The 18,071-nt window shown below is 47.0% G+C and overlaps 1 long non-coding RNA gene across 1 annotated transcript in view; it reads right to left on the reverse strand.

Annotated features, from left to right (window-relative positions):
• The window catches only part of LOC135190838 (uncharacterized), an 82,813-nt gene extending 65,285 nt beyond the window's left edge, over positions 1-17,528 (reverse strand). Inside the window, exon 1 of the long non-coding RNA XR_010308650.1 lies at positions 17,269-17,528. This is a non-coding gene — a long non-coding RNA (uncharacterized LOC135190838). The remainder of the gene's footprint in view (positions 1-17,268) is intronic.
• Positions 17,529-18,071: the final 543 nt, after the last annotated feature.

The following is an 18,071-nucleotide window of genomic DNA, read 5'->3' on the forward strand; positions in this document are numbered from 1 at the left end:
GTGAGAAACTGACATCAGAAGCAGACTTCTTGTTTACACATAGGGCAGGTTCAGCTGAATCTCAGGTTGCTATGAACTGTCAGGGTTCTTCAGCCAGGACAAAACTTTCTGTAACACATTGATTTCACTTAAAACTGCTCTACTTCACCAAGTTCTTTCTGAACTGAATGCTGTCAGCTTGTGGAATTCAGTGCTGGCTTCTGGCTACTTATGCATATCACCAGTGGATTGATTAAGGGCAAGATAACCAAACCCAAGGCCAGCTGAGGTCTGCCACAGTGCTGAAGATGCCAGTGTTAGACCAGGCACTGCTTTCCAATGGGAGAAGCACTAAGCACTCCCCAGCATGTTTGGAGCACAGACACACTTTCATAGAGTCACAGCAACATGCAGGTTGGCAAAGTCCCTCAAGAGCACCAAGTCCAACCTAGAACCCTGCTCTGTAAGATTCACCTTACATCATAGCCCTAAGCACCACATCCAACCCAACCTTAAACACATCCAGGGTGGCTGACTCCAGCACCTCCCTGCACAGCTCATTCCAGTCCCTGACCACTCTCTCCACGAAAAACTTTTGCCTAATGTCCAAGCTCAACCTCCCCAGCCTCAGCTTGAGGCCATTCCCCCTTGGTCTGTCTCAAACTCCCTATGAGCAGAGCCCAGCAGCAGCCTCTCCACAGTGTCCCTTCAGGTAGTTGTAGACAGTGATGAGGTCTGCCCTCTGCCTCCTCTTTTTCAAACTAACCATCCCCAGCTCCCTCAGCCTCTCCTCATAAAATTTATTCTCTAGGCCCTTCCCCAGCTTCATTGCCCTCCTCTGGACCTGCTCCACACCTCCAAATCTCTCTTGTGTTGCAGTGCCCACAGTTATGAGATCAGGTCCCATAGGTTTCATGCAAAGGAGTTATGGCGAGATGCAAGCAGACACACAGACTGAAAGAGAAGTGAGAACTGAGTGCCTTATCTGGACTGCTTATGCCTCTCAGCAGAGCAAATCACTACAACTTTCCTCTTCACAGCCAATGACCTAATTTCTCTCATTAAAATATTCCAATGATCCTCAAACCAGCACAACAATACTCAAGGTGCAACCTCACCAGAGCTGAGTACAAAGGGACAATCACCTCCCTGCTCTTGCTGGCCACAGCAGTTTTAATACAAGCCAGGATGCCACTGGCCTTCTTGGCCACCTGAGCCCACTGCTGGCTCACATTCAGCTGCCTGTCTATTACAACCCCCAGATCTCTTTCTGCCAGACAGCTCTCCAGCCCCAAGCCTGTAGCATTGCTTGGGGGTGTAGTGTTGCTTGGGGCTGTAAATATCTTCATTTACCACCTATTTTTCTTCCTTCTTCCCCCCAGTTTCTCTGGACCAATGCTAGCTTCATGAACTCCTCTGACAAAAGCCTGTAGTTAGATCCTTCCCTTGTACATCTGCTCCTGACTGCCCATTTCTGGATTTAACATTACACATTCACCTTTTCACAGCTACATTTCAGAGTACTCACCTGAGAGCAACAGCTTTGCACACCATTGGGTGCAAAAAAGTCTTCTGCTGAAGTGCAGCACAATCAGAAGAGCAGAATGATTGTTGGGAGCCATCAAGAACGAGACAAAGCCACAGTGGTAATGTTAATCTATAGCATGGCCTCATCCAGAATGTTGATTTCAATTTTGCCTGCTTTATATCAGAGACAACAGAGCAGGAAGAATGAGAATTTACAGAGAGGTCAAAAAGAGTGGTGCCAGGCCATCAGCAACCTAACTGTAAGGCATAACTAGAAGCTGGATCTGCTTAGGTCAGAAGGAAAAAAGATTTCATGTAGATATCCAAACCAATGAACTGTGTAGGGAGTCAAAGAAGAGTTTCTACTGACTGCATCCAGGAATACAAGAACAGGATGAGATTGAACAAGGCCAAGTGCAGGGTTCTACACTTTGGACACAACAACCCCAAGCAGCACTAGAGGCTGGGGACAGAGTGGCTGAGAGAAGCCAGGAAGAAAGGGACCTGGGGGTACTGGTAGAGAGTAGGTGAACATGAACCAGTGGTGTGCTCAGGTGGGCAGAGAGCCAATGGCATCCTGGGCTGGCTCAGGAGCAGTGTGGGCAGCAGGACAAGGGAGGTTCTTCTGCCCCTGTGCTCAGCACTGCTCAGGACACACCTTGAGTGCTGTGTGCAGTTCTGAGTTCCTGAATTGAAGAGAGATGTTGAGGTGCTGGAAGGTGTTTGGAGCAGGGCAGCAAGGCTGGGGAGGGGCCTGGAGCACAGCCCTGTGAGGAGAGGCTGAGGGAGCTGGGGGGGTGCAGCCTGCAGCAGAGGAGGCTCAGGGCAGAGCTCATTGCTGTCTGCAGCTGCCTGCAGGGAGGCTGTAGCCAGGTGGGGTTGGGCTCTTCTGCCAGGCACCCAGCAACAGAAGAAGAGGACACAGCCTCAAGCTGTGCCAGGGCAGGTCTAGGCTGGATGTTAGGAGGAAGTTGTTGTCAGAGAGAGTGATTGGCATTGGAATGGGCTGCCCAGGGAAGTGGTGGAGTCTGTGTGGCTGGAGGTGTTGAAGCCAAGCCTGGCTGGGGCACTTAGTGCCATGGTCTGGTTGGTTGGGCAGGGCTGGGTGCTAGGTTGGGCTGAATGAGCTTGGAGGTCTCTTCCAACCTGCTCGATTCTATGAATGTGATAAACACAGCTGAAAAACAACCAGTACCTAATTGAAAGCAATCTTGAAAAACCAAAAGAGGGCTTGGGGGATGGTGAATTTGCACACAAAATTCTGTGGGGCACAAGAGGCACTGCAGATGAAGGGTGGCAGCACTGGTGTACAAGAGGCACTGCAAATGAAGGGTGGCAGCAGTGGTGTACAGGAGGCACTGCAAATGAAGGGTGGCAGCACTGGTGTACAAGAGGCACTGCAAATGAAGGGTGGCAGCAGTGGTGCACAAGAGGCACTGCAGATGAAGGGTGGCAGCACTGGTGTACAAGAGGCACTGCAAATGAAGGGTGGCAGCAGTGGTGTACAAGAGGCACTGCAAATGAAGGGTGGCAGCAGTGGTGCACAAGAGGCACTGCAGATGAAGGGTGGCAGCACTGGTGTACAAGAGGCACTGCAAATGAAGGGTGGCAGCACTGGTGTACAAGAGGCACTGCAGATGAAGGGTGGCAGCACTGGTGTACAAGAGGCACTGCAAATGAAGGGTGGCAGCACTGGTGTTGCTGTGATGACTTAGTCATTACTGAGAGACCTCAGCCCTGCCAGGCCAAATGATTCTCCTGGAACTTTGAGCCAGAGGAGAATCATTTCTCTGGAAACTGTTCTGCCCCTTCAGTGCAGGAAAGGGTATTACAGAACCACAAAATGGTACAGGTTGGAAGGGACCTCTGGAGATCTTCCAGTCCAACCCTTCTGTTAAAGGAGGGTCACCCACAGCAGGCTGCACAGGGACATGTCCAGATGAGTCTGGAAAGCCTCCAGAGGTGGAGACTTGAGAAGCTCTCTGGGCAGCCTGTTCCAGTGCTCTGTCATCCTGTATTCCACAGGACTAAAAAGCATCTGCTGTAGCCTGCAAGACCAAAGGGAGTGATCTCCACAGCCTTAGTACATCAGCCTGCAATCACTGACTGCACAAACAAGATTCTACTCTCGGGTTCCCCTGCTTGCCAGAAAGCCTCAGCATGGCTGCTCCTGTACACATCCCTTAGCTTCCCCTTCGTGTTCAAACAGGAAAGCATTGGGTTCTTGCCATACTTTCTGTAGTGGGATCTACTTTCAGTGCCCAACTTACACTTCAGAATGCTCTTAACACACAAATTCTCTACCTTTCTGTACCTCACCATAGGATGAGAGGCAAGTCCTGATTCAGAAGCAGAGGGGCAGGCATTCTAAACCATTTTAACACTGTGCACTCTCTCAGTAATAGAACAAATCTCGTTCAAGGAATGCTGTGACCTTACTGCCCCCTATTCTGAAGCCTGGAAAATTACAACTTTCCCTGATCTACACATTCTGAATGGTTCAGCAGAGACAGGAAAGAATTCCCTCTGAAAAGGAAATGACAGCAGAGATGTGGTTTCTCCCAGTTCCACACAGCTGCCATTCCTACAGGCTCTCTGTATTCCCTGAGCTAGAGCCTTATGGCCACTATATGCAGGAGTGAGCTCATTTCTATCCTGAGCTAGGCTTTGCAAAGGTCTGGGAAAATAGGCTGGCAACATCCACACATCACCACCAGGATGCACTGGGGCAGTTTAGCCTATTTGTCATTACACAGGAAACAAATTTAGCTCTTGTTTTTTTCTTCTTTGAGTTCAAACTCAGGTGTTACAAACACAGAGCTAGCAGAGCAGAAGGGTCTTAGTTCTGTTAAACATATCCTTTGTGGTTTGGTGGTTTCCACACACACTACATGTCCATCAACAGCTGAGGTGGGGAAAATGAACCATGGAAGGAACTGAACAGTCCCTTCCAAACAAAAAGCATCTGAGTCTAGCAGCCAGCTCCTGTACCTGCCCAGTAGAATCACAGAATCAAGCAGGTTGGAAGAGACCTCCAAGCTTATCCAGTCAAATCTAGCACCCAGACCTGTCCAATCAACCAGACCATGGTCCAGGCTTTGCCTGAACACCTCCAGGGATGGCAACTCCACCACCTCCCTGGGCAGCTCATTCCAATGGCCCAATGCTGTGGCCAGCAGGAGCAGGGAGGTGATTGTCCTCTTGGACTCTGCTCTGGTGAGGCTACACCTTGAGTACTGTGTTCAGTTTTGGGCACTTCATTACAAGAGGGATGTGGAGGTGCTGAAGAGGGTCCAGAGGAGGGCAATGAAGCTGGGGAAGGGCCTAGAGAATAAATTTTATGAGGAGAGGCTGAGGGAGCTGGGGATGGTTAGTTTGAAAAAGAGAAGGCAGAGGGCAGACCTCATCACTGTCTACAACTACCTGAAGGGACACTGTGGAGAGGCTGCTGCTGGGCTCTGCTCATAGGGAACTGGAGACAGACCAAGGGGGAATGGCCTCAAGCTGAGGCTGAGGAGGTTGAGCTTGGACATTAGGCAAAAGTTTTTCATGGAGAGAGTGGTCAGGGACTGGAATGAGCTGTGCAGGGAGGTGCTGGAGTCAGCCACCCTGCGTGTGTTGGTTTGGATGTGGTGCTTAGGGCTATGGTTTAAGGCGAGTCTTATGGAGCAGGGTTCTAGGTTGGACTTGGTGCTCTTGAGGGGCTTTGCCAACCTGCATGTTGCTGTGACTCTGTGCACATGAATCCTCAGCCTCACAACAGCAAGTGGGAAATAAATCAACAATACCAAAACCTACAGAGGCATTTGCTCAATATGCTGCTCAGAGCCCAGCCTCACTAGCACTAGGAGAACCTAGAGCCACATTTGATCCTGTGATTAATCAGAATAACCTTGCTGTTACAGGGTTATTTCTCTTTTGAGGTATTTCAGAGTTTAACAGGGCAATTCTTCACCCCTGAGTTTCCTTTCTTTGCCTGTAGACCAAGTAGAACAACATCAACTGCAGGCAATTAACTGACACAGCAGTTACATTTACTTCCATAAATCGTGGTAGCAGCAACTGATTTTTACACTCACATGGAATTATTTCTTAGCTTTAAAGTCAAAGGAGTTAGGTTTTGAGTAAAATGTGTTGGGTTTTGTTGTTTGAGTGATAGCAGCAACTGATTTTTATACTGGCATGGAAGTATTTCTTAGCTTTAAAGTCAAAGGAGTTAGGCTTTGAGTAAAATGTGTTGGGTTTTGTTGTCTGGGTGGTAGCAGCAACTGATTTTTATACTCACATGGAACTATTTCTTAGCTTTAAAATTAAGAGAGTTAAGTTTGGAGTAAAAATGTGCTGGGTTTTGTTGTCTGGGTGGTAGCAGCAACTGATTTTTACACTCACATGGGATTACTTCTATGCTTTAAAATTCAGAGAGTTAAGTCTTGAGTAAAAATGTGCTGGGTTTTGTTGTTTGGGTGGTAGCAGCAACTGATTTTTACACTCACATGGAACTATTTCTTAGCTTTAAAATTCAGAGAGTTAAGTTTGGAGTAAAAATGTGCTGGGTTTTGTTGTTTGGGTGGTAGCAACAACTGATTTTTACACTCACATGGGATTACTTCTACGCTTTAAAATTAAGAGAGTTTGGAGTAAAAATGTGTTGGGTTTTGTTGTTTGGGTGGGGGTTTCCTCCCAAAATCTAGGATAATTATTTTAATACTGAAGCCAGTCCTCACACTTAGGGTTGGGGTTTTTTTTCCTGATGAAAGAAGAGAAAGTCTTCCAATTTTGAAGTACAGCTCTCAGCAGAAACAATCCCAGTGCACAACCAAACTAATTGACAGCCAAATCAATTAATGCCTAGTTGGATAGAATTGAGTAAGAACCCAGTTGTGGGGATAAACAGTGACAGATTCATTACTTCCCTTTTTAAGCAGGAAAGATGTTTGCTCTTTTCTTGAGAAGTTTCCCATGTTTTCTGCTTTTCAGCTTTCCCCCACACCACAAATCTCTCTCTCCCTCCCTCCTCCCAGTCTCAGGCATTTTGCCTACATTCCTCACACACAAAAATCCCTTTGCCCATCGTCCTGCGACCAAGAACTTCATCCCAAACAAAAACTGAAGCCCAAACAAATCACATTTCTTACATCAAAACATATTAGGCAGACCTCAGAGCCTCTTTGTTGGATTTTGAAGGGGATTCTAGAGGAGCAATAAAGCTTAGACTCCGAGCAGAGGTAATTTGGGGGAGGTGGAATCACAGCTTAAGAAACTCTCCGGAGAATTTTCTTGATGCAAAGCTAAGAGGACTGTGATAATTTCTCAGGACCTGGCCTCATTCCAAGCTGGATTTTAAACACAGATTATAAAGCAAACACCATCCCCCACAAGTATTAAGAAAGAAGAAAATAACAGAACAGGGCTGCAGAAACGGTCTCTATTGTGGGACCAAAACCTGTCAATCAGGCGGGTTGACAGGCATCAGAGATTGACAGACAGGCCCTCTCTCTTGACTTCAGTTATCTGGGGGAATGGGAAAAGTGTCTGCAAGAACATGTTAAATTGCCAAAGTCATTACCAGTCACCAATTACCAAAGAAAAGATAACAAGGTGCATTTTAGAGGGATCGATGCAACAACATGCATTTCAATAACGGCACTTTCTCAGAACTTTAGAAAACAAAATGAACTATTTAGGGAATACATGATGGGTTTTTTCCTGGAATACTAAGCACTTCACTGTGCCAGCAGGCTTGGGAGATTCAGCACTCTTCGCTCTATATTTTGTATTGGGGCCAAAGGTCAACCAACAAATATTTCCCTTTGTCTCTTCCTAGGCTTACCCCAAAGCAAGGGAGGGAGCTCTGTGTCCCTCTGGTTAAATGCAGGTTCTGTGCTTGGCAAACTGCTGGCCAAAAGCCATTTTGGTTCACAAGTGCATTCACTCTGGCTGCAGGAGCAAATTGTCTTCTATGTTAATAAGCTAGGGGGGAAAAAGACCATTGCAACTGCTGGCCAAAAGCCATTTTGGTTCACAAGTGCATTCACTCTGGCTGCAGGAGCAAATTGTCTTCTATGTTAATAAGCTAGGGGGGAAAAAGACCATCGCAACTGCTGGCCAAAAGCCATTTTGGTTCACAAGTGCATTCACTCTGGCTGCAGGAGTAAATTGTCTTCTATGTTAATAAGCTAGGGGGGAAAAAGACCATCAAAAGGACTTTGATACTTTATTTACTGCCAGATTTGATCATAGAATCAAGCAGGTTGGAAGAGATCTCTAATATCATCCAGTCCCACCTAGCATCCAGCCCTGGCCATTCAACCAGACCATGGCACTAAGTGCCTCATCCAGGCTTTGCTTGAACATCTCCAGGACAGCAACTCCATCACCTCCCTGGGCAGCCCATTCCAATGCCAATCACTCTCTCTGTCAAAAACTTCCTCCTAACATCCATCCTATACCTCCCCCCTGAACCTGAGGAGATGGAGGTAAGGAGGAAGGAGCCTGTCAAAGGAAATTATTTAATTCACCCAGGCTTGAAAAGGCCACTTAAGGAATTGTGTTGGACCTGTTGTGAGATCTTCAAACAACCTCCCTGAGCTTGGAATATGACTGGGAGTTGGTGTGATGGTTTGGGTGTTCCCAAGATATGGAGTGAGAGGTGTTTGTAATTGATAAACCTAATGGAACGAAGTCATCCCTGAACTGAAGGAGAAGGGAGTTCTAAGTCCCAAAGAGATGAATTGGGCAGGCTGCTGTGCTGCTGATGGATACCCAAGGTGGACTAGAGAGCACTTTTCTTCCATCAGCACATCCACGCAGTGACTTTGGGGGCAGTCTGATAGATACAGAAACAGGTCTGTGTTCTGAACCCTCAATTATTACTGTTCTAAGTAAATCACTTTTCCAAAATCAGAAACTGCTCAACCTCAGCAGAGCTTTTGGAATGCTCAGTGCTGACCACAACAAACAGCAGGATCACTAAAATAAAAACTCCATCCACCACTTTGAAACACTGAAGAGAAATTTTAAAGCAAAGCCTTAGGAATAAATCCAAAAGAGAGGGGGAAAATTATTACTCACAAATAACTGCTAATGTTCAGCCTGCTATTGAAGAAGCCATTGGGACTATTTAATTCCTGATAGCAGTTTGATAACACGAAGGGGTTGGTTACATGTGAGCAGGAATTGAGACCCATCTCTTCTGCTTCTACTTAAAAAAGGTTTGCAGCATCACAAGTCATTAAGGTTTCTAAATATAATTTTACATTGACTAAATTCCTTACTAAAATCTGGGGGAAAAAAACAGAAACTAACTAAAGAGAATTTGAAACTCTAGCAGACAATTAGCTTGGATGCTCAGCCCAGCTGCTGTGCTTGCACTTCAAAAAGAAGCCACTGAATACTTCTCTGGACAGAAAAGTGAGGGAGAAATGTTCTAACGTACAGGACAGAATGCAAAGTTTACTCTGCTAAAAAAATGCTCTCCTTTGGCAATGTGGAGTCCTTAGCCAACACACTAAAGCTCCACTAAAACCCCACAGTTGCTGTATGTGCAGGCAGAGCTTGCAGCAAAAGGTGCCACGACCTTCCTTTGCACAGCTCTTCAACAAGGAGAGCAAAGAGGAAGGAAGACGAAGCAAAGCTGAGAATCACAGGAATATTCAGGTTGGAAAAGCCTCTCAGGATCACCAAGTCCATCCCAATATCCCTACTCTACAAGGTGCATCCTAAACCATATCCCCAAGCACCACACCCAAACGACTTTTAAACAGTTGCTGACGGCACCACCTCCCTGGGCAGCTCATTCCAGTGCCTGACCACTCTTGTGGGGAATTTTTTTTCCTAATATCTACTCTAAACCTCCCCCGTGGCAGCTTGAGGCCATTCCCTCTGTTCTGTCACTATTGACCTGTGAGCAGAGGCCAGCACCAGCTCCTCCACAACATCTTTCTGAGCAGCTGTAGACAGTGACAAGGTCTCCCCTCAGCCTCCTCTGTTTCACACTAACCATCCCCAGCTCCCTCAGTCGCTCCTCATCAGACTTATTCTTCAGGCCCTTCCCCAGCTTCCTTGCCCTTCTCTGCACTCACTCCAGCACCTCCACATCCCTCTTGTAATGAAGTGCCCAAAACTGAACACAATACTCAAGGTGTAGCCTCGTCAGAACAGAGTACAAGAGGGCAATCACCGCCCTGCTCCTGGTGGACACAGCACTTCCAATCCAAGCCAATAATAATGTATTGAATGGTAGATTTTAAAGGGCAAGAAAAAAAGCAATTGGTGCTGCCACATTCAGAAATGAGAAGGGGGAACAAGTCTCTGTTTTCTCAGCAGCAGTGTCTGAGAACCAAAGACCAAAGGGTTTCACTGCCAGACAATCTGATGCCCTCTGATGCAACCTTGGGAGCTGTAGTAACAACAGCAGGAACTCCTTGTAAGAGGAGGGGGGGGAAAAAAGGGATGTATTCATGAAGAATCATTTTGTTCATGGGAGCAGACTTGTGTGACTTGCTCAATTAGTAAGAATTAGGACAATTGATCTGTTTGGTGCACTACAATACCTGAAGTTCAATGGGTCCTAGTCATTGAATTACCTGGGAACAATAGCTGGCCCATTCTCCATGTGCCTGTAATTACACACGAACAAATTAGCAGCACTCCCAGAGACCTGCCAACTGCATCACCACATAACAAGAACAGAAACCGAGGAGGAGAGGATATAGAAAATAACTTCCCAGGTCTACAAATTTAAGACCAAATTTTCTTTGCTCTGGGGTACACATCTTCTTACTGCCACACACCAAGGAGAGAAAAATACAGCCCAAATTTTAGCCTGAAATTTCAAAGGGGGGGCTCAGGGAGGAAAGCAATTAGGAAAATCACTCAGGAAGTGTTCAAGAACAGGGGTCCAAAGGAAAATAAAAACCTAAACCCAAAAAGCATTTAGGATCCAGGCTAAAAATCTGTTAGAGCTTCAAATATACACACACACACACACACACACATATATATATATATATATATATATATTTAATGTTATGGGTTTGGGGTTATTTTATTCGAGTAAGGACTTTAGAGTCTGTAAAATGAGATTTGGAAGTCTCAGTTATTTGTGCTGCATACACTAGACTGATGAAAACATCCCCTCTAAACCACAGAACTACTAAGTCACCTTTTCTTCCCTACAAGGACTTTAGAATATGTTAAATTAGACTTTGAAACCTTAATTATTTGTGATGCACATCCTACAACGATTAGAATGTCCTCTCTAAAACATACAGATACTAAGTCACCCTTTTCTTCTTTACAAATCTAAGAACATTGCAATTTCAGGCTTGCCTGAAGCTGCTTTTGCCACCTGCACTTTAAGTAAGCAATATTTCCCCCCGACCCCACCCTCAATGTATACATTCAGCTGTAAAGCAGAGACATCCATCCTTAACCATCAATAATCTGCACAAGATCTGGCAATTACCTCTCTGCAATAAAAATCACCTAGAAGCATGAGCAACTAAGTGACTGTTAAAAAGTCTTTCTGAGCTTCCAGAGTAGCTCCCTTCAAAGGGCTAATTGCTGTTTGGAATTCACACGCGAGAAGCAAGGCTGGCACAGCAGACACAACCCAGCACTGGCCTGTGTTTCCTAACAGTCACATCCTATTAACACTACTGCAATGTCAAACAAACAAATTAAGAGTAATGTGACACATTCTGAAGAGCAAATAAATTTTCTGGAATGGGGGAAAACAAAAAAGGGGGGGGGGGAACAAAACAAAACAAAAAAGCAAACCAAAAGGAAAGGTAGAAGAATCATTCTGGGGTTTCAAATCAGCAAACAGGCACCACACCAAAAGCAAATGTTTTGCATTTCACTGAGACTAGAGCTTGCTCTCCCCACTAATGAGGTCACTGCATACGTATGCATTATACATGGGAGGTTTTTAGGCCAGACTGGGAGTGGGCTTCTCGGGGAAGTCACTTGATCATCCTTTCCACTCTACTTCAGCTTGTGCTGCAGAGCTGTCTCGGAGCACAAGGAGCTGAGTCCCTTTGCACAAACCCAGATCAGAAGGTGCACTCCAACCAGTTACAGACACCAGGCCACTGGAAGCAGATTAGAGCAGGTGAAACACCAAACTCTCTGGAAAATACAAAGTTTGAACTAGACCCCAGTGCCAGGTGGACCAAGCCCAGCACTAGGTATAAAGCTGCACTTAGTGAGTTCCCCTAGAGTGTAATGCAGACAGAAGAGAAGGCTTTGAGGAGATCTTATAGTAGCCTTCCAGTATCTGAAGGAGACTACAGGAAGGCTGGGGAGAGACTATTGACAAGGTCTTGTAAGGGCAGGATGAGGAGGAATGGGTTTGAACTGGCAGAGGGGAGACTGAAACTGGATGTTAGGAAGAAGTTCTTTGCAGTGAGGGTGGTGAGACACTGGCACAGGTTGCCTAGGGAGGTTGTGGAGCACAGAAGCACAAAATGTGATAAAAAAATCTGTGCTTCTGCACTCCACAACCTCCCTGGAGGTGTTCAGGACCAGGTTGGATGAGGCCTTGAGTGAGCTGTTCTAGTGGGAGGTGTCCCTGCCTATGGCTGGGGAGTGGAACTGGCTGAGCTTTGAGGTCCCTTCCAAGCTAAACCACTCTATGGCTCTATATACCACAACCTCTCTACAGTATCTGTACACTGCACACACATCTGTGGCACTGCTAATAAGGCACTAGCTCTGTTTCACATATGGGCCTGAACTCTCTGATTTTGCATTGACTTAATTCTAAATGAATCATTTCTGTTTCCCAACACTTCACATCACAGGATCTTAGTGGATGGAAGGATCACAAACAGATCATTGAGTCCAAACCCTCTGCCAGACCAGGGCCATACAATCTAGCTCAGGGCACACGGAACACATCCAGACAGACCTGGAAAGGCTCCACAAAAGGAGACTCCAAAACCTCTCTGGGCAGCCTGTGCCAGGCTTCTGGGACCCTTACAGTCAAGGAGTTCCCCCTTGTGCTGAGCTGGAACCTCCTGTGCTGCAGCTTCCATCCATTGCTCCTTGTCCTATCCCAGGGAGCAGTGAGCAGAGCCTGTCCCCTTCCTCCTGACCCCCAGCCCTCAGATAGTCATAGACACTTATTAAATCCCCTCTCAGTCTTCTCCAGACTAAGCAGCCCCAGGTCCCTCAGCCTCTCCTCACCAGGCAGTGCTCCATCATGCTTGTAGCCCTCCTTTGGGCTCTACTCCAACAAGTCCATGTCCCTGAAACTGGGGACCCCAAAACTGAGTGCAGTACTCAAGATGAGGTCTCACCAGGGAGAGCAGGATGAGGAGGACCTCCCTCAATCTGCTGGACACACTCTTCTTAATGCACCTCAGGATCCCACTGGCCCTTTTGGCCACAAGGGCACATTGCTGTGCCATGGACGTCATCCACCAGCACTCCCAGGGCCCTCTCCACAGGGCTGCTCTCCAGCAGATCTGCTCTACACCAGCCATGTTCAGCTTTAAAACATTCAATAGCTCCCAGTCTTAACAGAAGAAACATTCAGCAGTGCATTTCAGGCTTGCAGCACAACCTTTGCCAACACTTCAAAGACTTATTCAGAAGATGTTAATTTCCACTCTTGATCCTCTGCAGTCTCCACACCCAGGCAGGCTGACGTTTGACTTGCATACCTCTGCCTTCCTGCAGAACCCTCACACCAGAAAACGTGCTCAGATCAAAACTGCTTTCCAGACAATTACAAAACAGGCCACAGCAAAAGCACAAAAAAACAGAGAACTGTAAAACCTCCAGAGCAGCTCTAAGCTAATTAATTTCTATTACTAATGAAAGAAGAACCACTTAATGTGTCTTTTCTTATTCAAATTACCACTGACAGCACCTGCCTTCTTTTTTTATTCTTGGGAAATCCTGCTAGAGCAGCAACTGAATTATGTAAGGTTCTGGAATTTATGAGGATAAGGCAATTCCTAAAAACAAAAGCCAAACCAATTGCAGGTTACAATTAACAGTGAAAAGCACACCTGTGTGATGCTCCTTTAAATCATTCAAGCCAACCCCAAGCTAGGAGCAGCTGTGGAGCTGTTGGAGGGTAGCAGAGCCCTGCAGAGGGACCTAGGCAGGCTGGATGGGTGGGCAGAGGCCAAGGGGATGAGATTGAACAAGGCCAAGTGCAGGGTTCTGCAGTTTGGCCACAACAACCCCAAGCAGTGCTACAGGATGGGAACAAAGTGGCTGAGAGCAGCCAGGCAGAGAGGGAGCTGGGGGTGCTGGCAGAGAGGAGCTGCAGAGGAGGCAGCAGTGCCCAGGTGGGCAGCAGAGCCAATGGCATCCTGGGCTGGCTCAGGAGCAGTGTGGGCAGCAGGACAAGGGAGGTTCTTGTGCCCCTGTGTTCAGCACTGCTCAGGCCACCCCTTGAGTGCTGTGTGCAGTTCTGGGCTCCTCCATTGCAGAGAGATGTTGAGGTGCTGGAAGGTGTTTGGAGAAGGGCATCAAGGCTGGGGAGGGTCCTGGAGCACAGCCCTGTGAGGAGAGGCTGAGGGAGCTGGGGGGGTGCAGCCTGCAGCAGAGGAGGCTCAGGGCAGAGCTCATTGCTGCCTGCAGCTGCCTGCAGGGAGGCTGTAGCCAGGTGAGGTTGGGCTCTTCTTCCCTATACCTCCCCTGCACAACTTGAGGCTGTGTCCCCTTGTTCTGTTGCTGGGTGCCTGGCAGCAGAGCCCAACCCCACCTGGCTACAGCCTCCCTTCAGGTAGCTGCAGGCAGCAATGAGATCCCAACAGAAACAAACCAAACACATACATCTCCCCACAAAAAAAAACAGAGGAAAAAAAAGGCCCAAACATAGAAGACAACAGAGAGATTCATTCCCCAAGATGAGCCTTGCAGGGCAAAGGAAGTTAATGTTGGAAATTCAGATCTAATCCATTCCTGAGCAGGAAGAGCAATCACTTTGGCCTTAACCTCAGCTCTGAAAACACTGCTTTGCATACATGCTGTTTCAACATTTCTGGGTTGCAATTCAGCATCAAATAATCAATATTCAAGCCTGTTCCCCTTGCAGCCTCCCTGACACACTGGACTGAATTCCACCTTCTACAGGAGTGCTGACACCATTTGAAACTGAAGAGCAAATTTTGCATCTCTCCAAGCCTCAAGAAGAGTTCTGTGCAATAGAGATGCTAGGTTATTCAGTCTTCTGAGCTGTTGGCATATGCACACTTACAGATCTGGTCCTGGCTTTCATTTCCATTGGTCTGACTGCTTCCTGTGCTTCCCAGGCAGCAGCAGGGATGCACAGTGTGTGTGTGCATAGCAAATGCTGTCCACACCTGAAGACTCACACACAGAAAACCTTTACCATGTAAAGAAATTATTTGCATGATCAAAGTAGTTGTCCCTGGGTTATTTTTTGACAATGGTTTCTCAACAGAGCAACCCTGTGGAGAAGGATGTGGGAGGCCTCGTGGACAACAGATTATCCATGGGACAGCAATGAAGGCCAATGGGATCCTGGGGGACATTAAGAAGTGTGGCCAGAAGATCAAGGGAGGTTCTCATCCCCCTCTACTCCACCTTAGTGAGGCCTGACCTGGAATAATGCATCCAGTTCTGGGCTCCCCAGTTCAGAAGGGACAGAGATCTACTGGAAAGAGTCCAACTGAGGGCTAGAAGGATGCTGAAGGGACTGGAGCATTGCCTGATGAGGAGAGGTTGAGAGCCCTGGGACTGCTTAGTGTGGAGAGGAGAAGGATGAGAGGGGATCTAATAGCTGTCCCTCAGTATCTGTTGTCCCCTGGGATGGATCTTGATCTCCTTAGCTTTTTTAGGGAGTCTGGGATAACCTGGAACCCCTCAAACCACCACAGTATCCAAGGGCTGGGGTCAGGAAGGAAGGGAAAAGAGAAGACTGAGAGGGAATGTAATAAATGGTTAAACATCTGAGGGCTGGGGGTCAGGGGCGAGGGGACAGGCTCTGCTCACTGCTCCTTGGGACAGGACAAGGAGCAATGGATGGAAGCTGCAGCACAGGGAGCTCTACCTCAACTAGAGGAAGAACTTCTTTCCTGTAAGGGTCCCAGAGCACTGGCACAGGTTCCCCAGAGTGGTTGTGGAGTCTCCTTCTCTGGAGACTTCCCAGCCCTGTCTGGATGCGTTCCTGTGTGATGTGCAGCAGATTGTGTGGTCCTGCTCTGGCAGGGGGGTTGAACCCAATGATCCCTTTGAGTCCTTTCCAACCCTTAAGATCCTGTAGATCCTGTGAATACTTGGTGCAGGAGGGCTGCTTTGGTCACAAATACAAAACCTCTTTGCCCTTTAAAACCAGATTCCTGGTATGCCATCCTATCAGGACTGGCATGCACTGGAGGCATCTGCAAACCCAATTCCATGAGAAATAGCTCCACCTCCACTCAAATAAGCTCTTTGCTGTCTAGAACACTGCTGTAGTGTCCAAACCTTAACTGAGAGTTCATTAGCAAAATTTCTGCATAACAGGAACATACCTGGAAATATATTCAGACAGGTGTAAGCCAGAATTTATCATCTCTGGTTTTTTTGTTTGGTTGGGTATTTTTCCCCCCAGTAAAAGCTTCTCAGATACATACAGAAAATAAACCATAAGGGAATGAGATTTATTCTGGTTTACTGCAAAAAAACAAAATCAAGTTCCAAACATTTCAGGTCTTTTTATGGCCTTGCTGTGTGACATCAGTGCATTTCCTAAACAAAAGTGATTGCAAACTGCATGCCCTAAGAGAGGAAACAAAAATAATCTAGGTTTATAGGGAGAATCTACAGAGAGCTGCCATGGCACTTAGATGTCATAGAATGGTTTAGGTTGGAAGAGGTTTCAAGGATCATCCAGTCCCAACCCTCTGTCATAGGCAGGGACACCTCCCACTAGAACAGGTCTCTCAAGGCCTCATCCATCCTGGCCTTAGAATCATAGAATCAAGCAGGTTGGAAGAGACCTCCAAGCTCATCCAGCCCAACCTAGCACCCAGCCCTAGCCAATCAACCAGACCATGGCACTAAGTGCCTCAGCCAGGCTTTCTCTGAACACCTCCAGGGACAGAAACTCCACCACTTCCCTGGGCAGCCCATTCCAATGCCAATCATTCTCTCTGCCAACAACTTCCTCCTAACATCCAGCCTCAACCTGCCCTGGCACAGCTTGAGACTGTGTCCACACTCCACCACTAGTGACTCCCTGGGCAAGCTGTTTCCTATGCTCATTGAGCATATAAAGGGGGAAAAGAAATCAACAAAGTAAGGCTGTGTCATGGATTTCTCCAGAGCTGTATCCTGATTACACTTTTCCCCACTCAGCTGAGGTTTTCCTGCTAACACCAAAGGTACCTGTGACAGTGAGCAAAACTGTGTGATAAATATAAATAGATCCTTTGAGAGTAGATCACAAACTGTGTGACCAGATCCTAAAATACTGAAACAGCCAAAACAAAGCATCAAAACAAACACAAAGAATCTAAAGAATCTCCTTTAGAATCTCCTTTAGAATCTCCTACTTTCGTCCTGCATATACCCAGCCTCCTCCTAAGACTAATGCCACCCCAGTCCCACCTGCAAGGCTCAGGACTTTGTTTTGCAGGGTGTTGAGGAACTTCTCTGTGTGACTTTGTTTTCCCCCTGTTTCAAGTGACTGTAGAGAGAACAATTATCAGAGCAAGACTCTGCCAGAAGGGGCCTGGCTTGAGGGGACATTCAGAATGCCACATTCTTAACAAAGAGATGTATTACCAGGCTTACCTCCTCCGAAGAGTGCTCCTCACTCAGTGGTCCACGACAGGGAAGGTTGCAGAGTAAAACACTGCCCAGCATCAGTCATTAATGAAGTTAATTTTCCTTTGGCATTAACAAGTCCCACGGCACTCAGTGCATGGCTTAACCACAACCAAACTGTTGTAACAAAGCTTAAACAACTTCAGAAAAAAGATAAAATAAAATGGTAGCTTCTGCTCAGAACAGGAAAAAAACTGGAGCTAGCTTCCTGGGAGCACTTGCTTTCTTCTCCCAACACTCAGGACACCTGTGAGAAGGCTGAAGTGTTTTGCTACAGGTGTATCTCATATAGGTTTCAGCTATGATTCACAGCCTACACCTGTGCTTGCATCTTCTCCAGTTCTAAGTTTCCCACATGGCAAGAGAGAGATCATAGGATCATAGAATCAAGCAGGTTGGAAGAGACCTCCGAGCTCAGCCAGTCCAACCTAGCACCCAGCTCTTTCCAGTCAATCAGACCATGGCACTAAGTGCCTCATCCAATCTTTTCTTGAACACCAGGGATGGCAACTCCACCACCTCCCTGGGCAGCCCATTCCAATGCCAATCACTCTCTCTGCCAACAACTTCCTCCTAACATCCAGCCCGAACCTGCCCTGGCACAACTTGAGACTGTGTCCCCTTGTTCTGTTGCTGGCTGCCTGGCAGAAGAGTGTAAGAAAAAGCCACTTTGACATAAAAGCCCTGGAAAATTCACTTAGGAAAATCCATAGCACACAAGAACTGCTCCACTGTGCAGGAAATAAACCCAACACGTGGCCAAAAGCCGC

The sequence above is a fragment of the Pogoniulus pusillus genome, chromosome 37, assembly GCF_015220805.1.
Source record: "Pogoniulus pusillus isolate bPogPus1 chromosome 37, bPogPus1.pri, whole genome shotgun sequence".
Taxonomy (NCBI): domain Eukaryota; kingdom Metazoa; phylum Chordata; class Aves; order Piciformes; family Lybiidae; genus Pogoniulus; species Pogoniulus pusillus.